The sequence below is a fragment of the Fundulus heteroclitus genome, chromosome 24 (genome assembly GCF_011125445.2).
Source record: "Fundulus heteroclitus isolate FHET01 chromosome 24, MU-UCD_Fhet_4.1, whole genome shotgun sequence".
Lineage (NCBI taxonomy): Eukaryota > Metazoa > Chordata > Actinopteri > Cyprinodontiformes > Fundulidae > Fundulus > Fundulus heteroclitus.
Window position 1 is genome coordinate 11,079,958 of NC_046384.1, and position 9,791 is coordinate 11,089,748.

At 35.2% G+C, this 9,791-nt stretch overlaps 2 long non-coding RNA genes across 3 annotated transcripts; both read right to left on the reverse strand.

Moving 5' to 3' along the window:
* Positions 1 to 367: 367 nt before the first annotated feature.
* Positions 368 to 2,251, reverse strand: LOC110368165. The gene is made up of 3 exons (XR_004928042.1): positions 2,210 to 2,251; positions 1,927 to 1,984; positions 368 to 775 (listed from the first exon to the last, which is right to left on the reverse strand). It is a non-coding gene; the product is annotated as an uncharacterized LOC110368165 (long non-coding RNA).
* A 3,670-nt stretch (positions 2,252 to 5,921) lies between these two features.
* Positions 5,922 to 9,479, reverse strand: LOC118557827. Of its 2 annotated transcripts, XR_004928044.1 has the most exons (4): positions 9,340 to 9,479; positions 9,056 to 9,119; positions 7,607 to 7,658; positions 5,922 to 6,535 (listed from the first exon to the last, which is right to left on the reverse strand). It is a non-coding gene; the product is annotated as an uncharacterized LOC118557827 (long non-coding RNA). The 2 variants fall into 2 exon arrangements; XR_004928045.1 differs by lacking the exon at positions 7,607 to 7,658.
* Between the last annotated feature and the right edge of the window lie 312 nt (positions 9,480 to 9,791).

A 9,791-nucleotide genomic window follows, 5' to 3' on the forward strand; every position in this document is an offset into this window, starting at 1 on the left:
ATTGTTAATGTGAATTGTTATATAAGCCTTGAGAAACATCATTTGTAACATCCAGATTGCTGACGGAGAGGTTTTAGAGTTGCAGAGACACAACTAGTGATCAGAAAAATAATTTTTAAAGATAATCATCCATTAGCTTGAACTAAGAGGCCTGTTTCTGTAATCTATCAGGTGAAGTGCTTATAGAGCCATATAGTTTCTGGTGTGCAAGGCGTCCTTAGAAATAACTTAAAACTTAAACAGAGGCAGTTACAGATTAAATATGCGATACTAGAAGAGGCCCTGAAGTTACAGAACAGTGGTCTGATAATGAGTCGGACCTTTACAGGAAAGGAACAGCTTTGGAAAGAAGCCACCAACGAAACAATTAAATCTTCTGTTTATAATACAATGGATAACATGATGTATTTTAAGAACGTTACAGATTCTGTCAAGACAAACAGATACATTTACCAATGTTTCAATAAAATTATGACATGTTACTATTAAATACTGAATAACATAACTTCTGGTTAATCTTGCTCAGTAAAACATCGAAAGCAAATTCAGCCTAATGTTTATCCAACTGCATTCAGCTTGAAATATTTTTGATTCAAAGGTTTTCATAAATTTCATGATTGCTGTTAACTTCCATATTTTCCAGGTTAACATTTCCTTTGTTGCTGGCTGAGTTTGTTTTAGTTTCATGCTTATGGTGACCTGAGGAGAGAGTTTGGTAGAGATCGCTTGTCGGCTGCTGAAGGCTTTTGTACAGTTCATCTGCGTTATCTTCATCCTAAACAATAAAAACAAATAAAATAAAAACAGTCTTAATGCTAAATAAATAAGAAAAATTAAAAGATAGAAATAAACTACTTCAAGGGAGACTTAATTTTACCTTTATGATGGGAGAAGCATTTCAAGAACTGTTTTGTTTAATAAAATGCAACAACTGATTCTAAATTATTCAGTGCCTATGATGAATTTTATTTTATTCCTTAACACATTTGCAACCGATTCTTCTTACAAAACATTAATATCAAGGTTTGTATGCACACTATGTTTTGTGTCATGATTTAGTTACAGCACCTTGATGCCTTCGTGTCTGAGTGTAACAGCGCCATCTTGTGATGGTTTTCCAAAGTACTAGCACCATAAACGTAGATTTATTTCACTGTTCCGTTCTTAGACCAGAAACAGTCTTTTTATGACACAGAAAATGTCTCCATTAACAGTGAATGTTGACTCAGTGACAGGAAAGGATTTGCAGCTGATTTAGGACAGAAGGGAAGCTTTACTGTGGTTTATGTTAATGAATCAAACAGCTGCTCAGGTTATTCAGATTTATTTAATTTTGAGGATTATGACCTGTAGAACTGAGCCATCTGGTGTATCTAATGTTACTTTGAGAAACTGTAAAGTTCACTGGGATCTTACACAGCTGTCATGTTTAAATTTTATTTTACATATTTTATATTTATAGTCCACCACAAAGCACATAACTGTCATGTAATATTTTGTCTGTGATTTTGAGCTGGCTGGTGCAAGTAGGTGGCAAAACTTCCTATTGTTACACAGGTAATAAAACCATAGAAAAGCCAGTTTCTGACTGAACTGACAAACCACCTGTATTTTTCTTTTTTACACGGTGCTGGTGCCACACTCCCTTTTTAATGCCACCCTGACTGACTGCCCACATGATTCATATCAAAAACCAGCACTGGATGAATGGATGATGGAAAAACAAATGGATGTGTTACTGGCTGGATAATACATGTTGTCCATCTCTAAAACGCTCTGCAAAACAGTTAAAGTTATCTTTTGGAAACTTCTTCACTGAAAAATAATTTTTGCTATTCCTGTGTTTTCTATTCATCTTTGTGGCATTTTGCAATATTGTGATTTGTGACCATCTAAAAATGGAAACTTGTAAGTATAATTACTCACTGAAGTGGCAGCAGATCCATGTACAGCTGATCCAGATGTTTCAGGTCTTAAACAGCAGCTTTGAATATGAAGGCACTGCCGGTTAGTGTAAAAGTATAATCATCTGGAGGTACGGTTTAATGAAACAACTAAAAATAAGAAGTATCTTTATTTAAACTTGTGGAACAAGTATCTAGGATACACGGATAAAGATGAAAAGAAGACAATTCAAATCAGTGTTTTTAGCTGTGTAGTTTAATTTTAAGTAAAAGAGGAAAATCTACGTATTGCATTAGTTTCTCACCTCTCTGGATGTCTTCTCCAGATAAATCCTCCAACAATTATAACTATGATGATGAAGAGAACAGCAGCAGTCAAAGCAGTAGGAAGGGTCACGACTGCAGAACGGTTCCAAACTTCATCTGCTGAATTATCATCAGAAAATGAGTCTTTTAGGGAGAAATAAACAATTTATTAGATTTATTTGTTATTTTATAAGCTTGATTCAGCCAGTGTTAAAATGTTCTCACCATTAACTGTGATGTTGAGATAAAGAATAAATGTTCCATCTTGATTTGAACACTCACAGAAGTAGTTCCCACTATCAGCTGGTGTTAAACTGGTCAGGTGCAGAAACACAGTTTGGTTCCTTGTTGTAAGAGTGAACCTGGAGTCACACTCATTAGTAAAGTTGCCATCTTCCCTATACAGCAAACTGCACTCCTCTCCGCTGCTCCTCTCTGTTCTGATGTTGCACACTATCAGAACGATGATATTTGATGTTTCGTTGGTGCAGATTGGAGTGAAATCTGGTTCTTTCCCGATTGTTTTCACAAGAGTCACTGCAAGCATTAAAATGTAATCAGTAAGAAATTATCTGATTGCTGTAATATTGTGAATTTAAAGTACCGTAATTTAGACACTTAACCAACAGAAACTGAAAGTTTGCGGCAAAACATCACTCAACATGCAATTTGCAGAAAATTTGTCTCTCTACGTTACCTTTGCCATCCAAAAAGCAGATAAAACACGGCAGAAGCAGTAAAAGGCTGATTCTCAGTGCATCCATCTGATCATCTGCTGCCCTGGAAGGGTTCAGTTTGCTGAACTGCAGAGAAGTCGCCTAAACTATCCTCTGCACATTCTGGGCTACACAGACCACAGATTTCTATCTCTCGAAGTGGGACAAGAGGATGTGACACTTTTCTAAAAAGGAAATGTGTCTACATGACGATGGTCTTTGAAACAAAAAATTGTACAAGCTGGAAGTATCTCAGCACATTTATTTATTACGTCCTGTTAGGTCAAAGATTTGCATGAAAACAAAACAATCAACTTTAATTCTATAAACCTTGAACAATTACTTTTTTAAACTGTTGCTTGTTACATCAGACACAGATGAAGGTACTCCAGAATGTCGGGTGGTTAGACTTCCTGCCTTGTTTCTGCTACATTAGTGGTCAGACTGAAGACATAAATATCAAGTTTGCTTTGTGGTCTTCACATATTTTGAAGCTTGAAAGCAAGCTGTAAAGAGAAGAAAACATCATTATGCTGGTTAATGTATATTATGTGCTTCACCTTTCATTCATATCTTCCATATTTCACAACCTGACAAAGCAACATGCAACTAAAGTCCATCAGATGCTGCAGGAGACTGAAGTCTCTGCAAAGATGCACAGATACAAATACAGCAGCGTCACGTCTATTAGAATCACTTAAAAATGTACTGAACAGTAGAATAACCTCTGACCGCAAAGTTTTCTGCAGTACATTAATGTTTACTGTTAAGTACTCTATGTCCTGAGCAGTAAAATAACCTCATACTGAAAGTTTGCTGGAATACAATAATATTTTCTTATCTAATTTCCACATTTAATGTTAAAAATGGATATCTATAAATACATGTATTTTTCTTTATATCAGATTAAAATTATACATGAAAAAAGACAAGAGGTACGATCAAGTTGAGGCATAAAACGTTGAGATACACAACCAAAGCATTAATTCAGGAAATCTGATGGGAAAAGGGACAAATTCTCCAATTTGGGACAGTTTGACTGACATATCTGTTTTATCAACGGAAACAAAAAATAAGAAATTTTTTGTTGTGGTAGTTTACTGCGAAAATATCAGTTATTTAAGAAATTACAAAATTTAGCCCAATCTTTTCAAAATGGCATTGGAAGCAAGACGTTGCTTTTTATCTAGATCTACATGGTCAAAAAGCAACATATCAATGATCTAATGTAAAGACGTCCGCTGATGTCTAAATGTGGTTTAAAACAGGTTGGGTCTGCCGATGGTCTAACCAAGCAAGACTTTAATCCCGTTTTCAATCTGCTCTAGATTGGCCTGGCTAACAGCGACGCTATGCTCTACATTTCTTACTTTTTAAGTCTTGTAATTCAGCTCATAACCACTAAGTTCAATAATCATTCATAGTTCAGAGAGACCTCTGAGTTTCACAGACACAACTTGTGATTAGAAAGATCATTTAAAAAAATTAACACCCATGAGTTTGAACTGAGAGGCCTGTTACTGTAATCTATCAGGTGAAATGCTTATAACAGCCCAACAGCCTCTGGCGGTCAAGGCGTCCTTAAAAAATAACTAAAAACCTTAGCAAAGGAAGAGAGAGGGGGCAGAACTGGGTCTCTGATCATTAAATCATCAGCAGGAATAATGAAAATAAAAATGTTTATGGGAACGACAATTGGTATATGTGTTAATAAAACTTTTATATCTATATTTACATTCATGTGTTGTTGTTGGTTTTTTTTTAAACAGGGGCCCAGAAATATGCCTACCTGCAGCACAAAAATATGTTTGGCAAAGACAGGTTTTTGCTGCAACTTTTGAAGTTGATTCAGAATGTCTCGTTTCCTGGAGTCTGGTGCACGGGAAAGAAAAGAGAGATCATAAAAGCAGAACCTTGAACCAATGTTTAGGAGTAAATATCCAAAATAAATCTGAGGAGGAGAGTGGAACAATAGCTGCGGGATGGGAAAGGCAGTTGAATGATGCCCATCCAGAGCCAGGTGTTATGGAAATATATAATCAGTTTTTGTATTAATCATGTATTTCTATTAAGCAGTATTGTGGCCTGACAGTTCACATAGTATTGTGTCTGCAGGGTCACCACAGGCTATAAATTCACCCAACCTTCCTGTGGGATACAGGGCAAGTAGAGTCACATGATGTTTTATGGTTGGTAAGCTTCACGAAGGTTTATGATTTACAAGGTTTGAAATGTTCTGGAATGTTCATTTTGGTAGACTCCTAGAAATATCTGGCAAATGTATCAAGAAGCAATTCCTTATTCGACACTGGAACGCGGATCTGTTTTGTTTGGTTGTGTATGCAGCCCCCCCTCCCTCGACAGCATTCACTTACTCAGCGAGGGGTGGTGCTATGAATAGATACGTGCAGGAAGGCTCCTCAGACACGCGCATGCAGCCAACACAGGAAGCCAGACTCCGTGCTTTACTACATAGTGCACTGAGCTATATTATACACTGGAGTGCTAATAGCCCGCTGTTAGAACGAGTCACTTTGAAGCCACCAGCCGCCATATTGGTACTCCCTATTTTCCCCCAGTAACTAGGGAATATGTGCGCTACAGCATCAAATAACGAGGATTTTCTCATCTTCAGGGGGGGCTAAAACTTTTAAAATGTCAAATGCTATATACTTTTATGTTATGTTCTAAAACTATCAAGTAATGAGAAAGTAATGTGCTGAAATATTTTTGCATTTAATTTATATTATATATATATATATATATATATATACACACAGTATGTGTGTGTATGAATATGTATATGTATATATATATATATATATGTGTATATTACCAGGAAGTACACATGACATCTGCCTACTCCGATTTCTTTTGTATTTTTATTCTTGTTTTTTTTTTCTCTTATTTTGTTTTTGATCCAATGTATAGATACACTGTATATAACTGATGCACCCTGTCCTACTCCTGACTATTGACTGACTATTGAGCCGATGTGACAAGTGAATTTCTCCGATGTGAGATCAATAAAGACTATCTTAATTTTTGGAATGTCATAAAATAGTCCACAAATCTAACATTTTTCGTATTGAATTAGAAACAAAAAGATGAAAAAGTGAGACTTTTAACTGTTAAACTGACATGGAAAATAAAAGGTGCATAATAGCTAAATACAAAGAAAACAGGAAAGTTAAGTAAACCAGAGTAAAAGGATTACAATCTATTTGTAATACAGGACCGCTGATTTATACTGAATGCTTTTACAGCAACAAATGATTCAATAAATAAATAAATAAACTAGCAGACAGCTTAACCCCTTTATGGTAGACCCAACGTTATGCCCTCGCCCACCACAGATAACAGACACTGTGCAGATTGGCGCTATATAAAGAGATTTTGATTGAACTGGTGTTTTTTTTATTGAACCGGTGGTTTTTCATAGATTTCATAATTGCTGTTGGCTTCCAGATGTTCCAGGTTAACATTTCCTTTCTTCCTGGCTGAGTTTGTTTCAGTTTCATGCTTCCAGTGACCAGAGGAGAGAGTTTGGTAGAGATCGTTTGTCAGCTGCTGGAGACCTTTGTACAGTTCATCTGAGTTATCTTCATCCTAAACAATAACAAAACAACAAAAAACACTCTTGGTGAAAAGGAAAGAAACCAAATCAAAGGAGGCTTTGTTTTACCTGCTGGGAGGAACATTTAATGAACTGTTAAATGTGCTTAATTTAAAGCAGCAACTGACACTAAATCATTCAGCCCATGTGATGAATTTTGTTGATTTTTTTCTGCTGCTCAGGTTACTCAGCTTTATTTAATTTTAGTGATTGTGCCCTGCAGAATTATTTTATAAATATAATACTAAAAATAATTCTTCAGGACACAATCCTCACAATTAAAATATTATTAATATTATTATTATTATTATTATTATTATTATTATTATTAATATTATTATTATTATTATTATTATTATTATTATTATTATTATTATTATTATTATTATTATTATTATTATTATTATTCATCTTAATTTAATTTTGAGGAGATTGTGTCCTGCAGAATTGCAACATCTGGTGTTTCTACTACTGTTACTTTGAGGGACAGTACAGTTCACTGGGATCCAACACAGCTGTCATGTTGAAATACTATTCTACATATTTTATATCTATAGTCCACCACACAGTGCATAAAATAGCTTTCATATTTTCAGCAGCAAGCAGGTGGCAAAACTTCCTATTGCTAGACAAGCAACAAAGCAACAGAAAACCTGTTTACGGTGCAACTGACAGATAGGCTTTATTTACATCGGGCATGTGCCTTCTTTCCTTTTTAATGCACATGGCTCATCTAAAGAAACCAGCTCTGGATGGATGGATGGCAGAAAAAACTAATGGATGTATTACTGGCTGGATGCTACGTGTTTTCATCTCTAATTGTACTGCAACACAGCTAAACGTTGACTTTAGTAACAGTTTTTGCAGAATAAAAATATTTCATTTTATTCCTGTGTTTTCTTGTCCTATTTGTGGCATTTTGCAAAAAAAAAAAAAAAAAAAAAAAAAAAAAAATATATATATATATATATATATATATATAAATATAATTATATATATATATATATATTTATATATTTGACCGTCTGAAAATGGTAACTCATAAAATAAGCATAATTACTCACTACAGTGATGGCAGATCCATGTACAGCTGACTTAGATCCAGATGTTTCAGACCTTAAACAGGTGTTTTAAAGATGAAGGGTGCAGATTGGTGAAAAAACTATGATCATCTGGAGGTACAGTTTAATCACAGACTTCGTTTAACCTCTATGACCCCTATGCTGGGAGAAACATTTCAAGAACTGTTAAATCTGCTTAATAAAAAGCAACAACTAACACTATATCATTCAGCCCCCGTGATACATTTTGTTGTTGTTTTTTCCGACACATTTGCAACAGTTTCTTCTTACAGTTTCTACATGGAAAAGATCAATGTTTGTATGCATAATATGGTTGCTTTTGTGACATGATTTAATTACTGCACCTTGATGCCTTCATTTCTTAGCGCAACAGCACCATCTTGTGGAGGTTTTGTAAAGTACTTTCAGCATAAAATCTATTTTGTTTCACTGTTCTCGTCTTAGAGCTTTTTTACTGAACCAGAACGACTGAGAAACTTTCTCCATTAACAGTGTATACTGACTCAGTGACAGGAAAGGATTTCCAGCTGGTTTAGGATAGAAGGGAAGCTTTACTTTGGTTTATGTTAATGCATCAAGCAGCTGCTCAAGTTACGCAGCTTTATTTAATTTTGGGGATTGTACCCTGCAGAATTATTTTATAACATAAAATTAAAAATAATTCTGCAGGACACAATTATTATAATATAGAGTATTATTATTATTATTATTATTATTATTATTATTATTATTATTATTATTATTATTATTATTCAGCTTAATTTATTTTTGAGAATTGTGCCATCTGGTGTTTCTAATGTTACTTTGAGGGATTGTAAAGTTCACTGGGATCCAACACAGCTGTCATGTTGAAATACTATTCTACATATTTTATATCTATAGTCCACCACACAGCGCATAAAACAGCTTTCATATTTCCAGCAGCAAGCAGGTGGCAAAACTTCCTATTGCTACACAAGCAATAAAGCAACAGAAAACCTGTTTAAGGTGCAACTGACAGATAGGCTTTATTTACATGGGCATGTCTCTCCTTTTCTTTTTAATGCTGCCCTGGGCGACTGCCCACATGGCTCATATTAAAAAACCAGCACTGGATGGATGGATGATGGAAAAATACAAACGGACATATTATTAGCTGGATTTTGTTCATCTCTAACTGAACTGCAAAACAGCTAAAAGTTGACTTTAGTGACAGTCTATTTGCTGAATAAAAATAATTCCTGTTATTCCCGTCCTCTAGTCCTTTGTGGCAGTTTGCAAAAAAAAAAAAAAAAAAAAAAGATTTGTGACCGTCTAAAAAATGGATGTATTACTGGCTGGAGAGCTGACAGTTTATTTACTGAATAAAAAAGATTCCTGTTACTCCTGTGTTTTCTAGTCCTCTTTGACCGTCTGACAATGGTAACTCATCAAATAAGTATTATTACTCACTACAGTGGTGGCAGATCCATGTACAGCTGATTCAGATCCAGATGTTTCAGACCTTAAACAGGCGCTTTAAATATGAGGGGTAAATGAAGGGTGCAGATTAGTGAAAAGCTATGATCATCTGGAGGTACAGTTTAATCAACAAAGACTATTTCCATTTAAGTGAAGCAATTATTTATGTACGAGACAAAGATCAAAAGACCAAAAAGGACATTTAACATCAGTGGTTCTAGCTGTCAAGTTTACTTGTAAAAGAGGAAATTATGGATATTGCATTAATTTCTCACCTCTCTGGATGTGTTCTGCAAATAAATCCCACAATAATTAAAACTATGATGATGAAGAGAATAGCAGCAGTCAAAGCAGAGGGAAGGATCACTCCTGAAAAATGGTTCCAAGCTTCATCCGCTGGATTGCCATCAGGAAATGAGTCTTGTAGGGAGAAATGAACACATTTTATTAAAACTAATAACTAGTTAGTTTAGGTTTGAATCAGCCATGCTTAAAATGTTGTTACCATTAACTGTGATGTTGAGATGGAGAATATATGTCCCTTCAGCTTTTGAACACTCACAGGAGTAGTTTCCACTATCAGCTGGTGTTAAACTGGTCAGGTGCAGAAACACAGTTTGGTTCCTTGTTGTAAGAGTGAACCTGGAGTCACACTCATGAATAAACTCGCCTTCATCCCTATACAGCAGACTGCACTCCTCTCCGCTGTTCCTCTCTGTTCTGATGT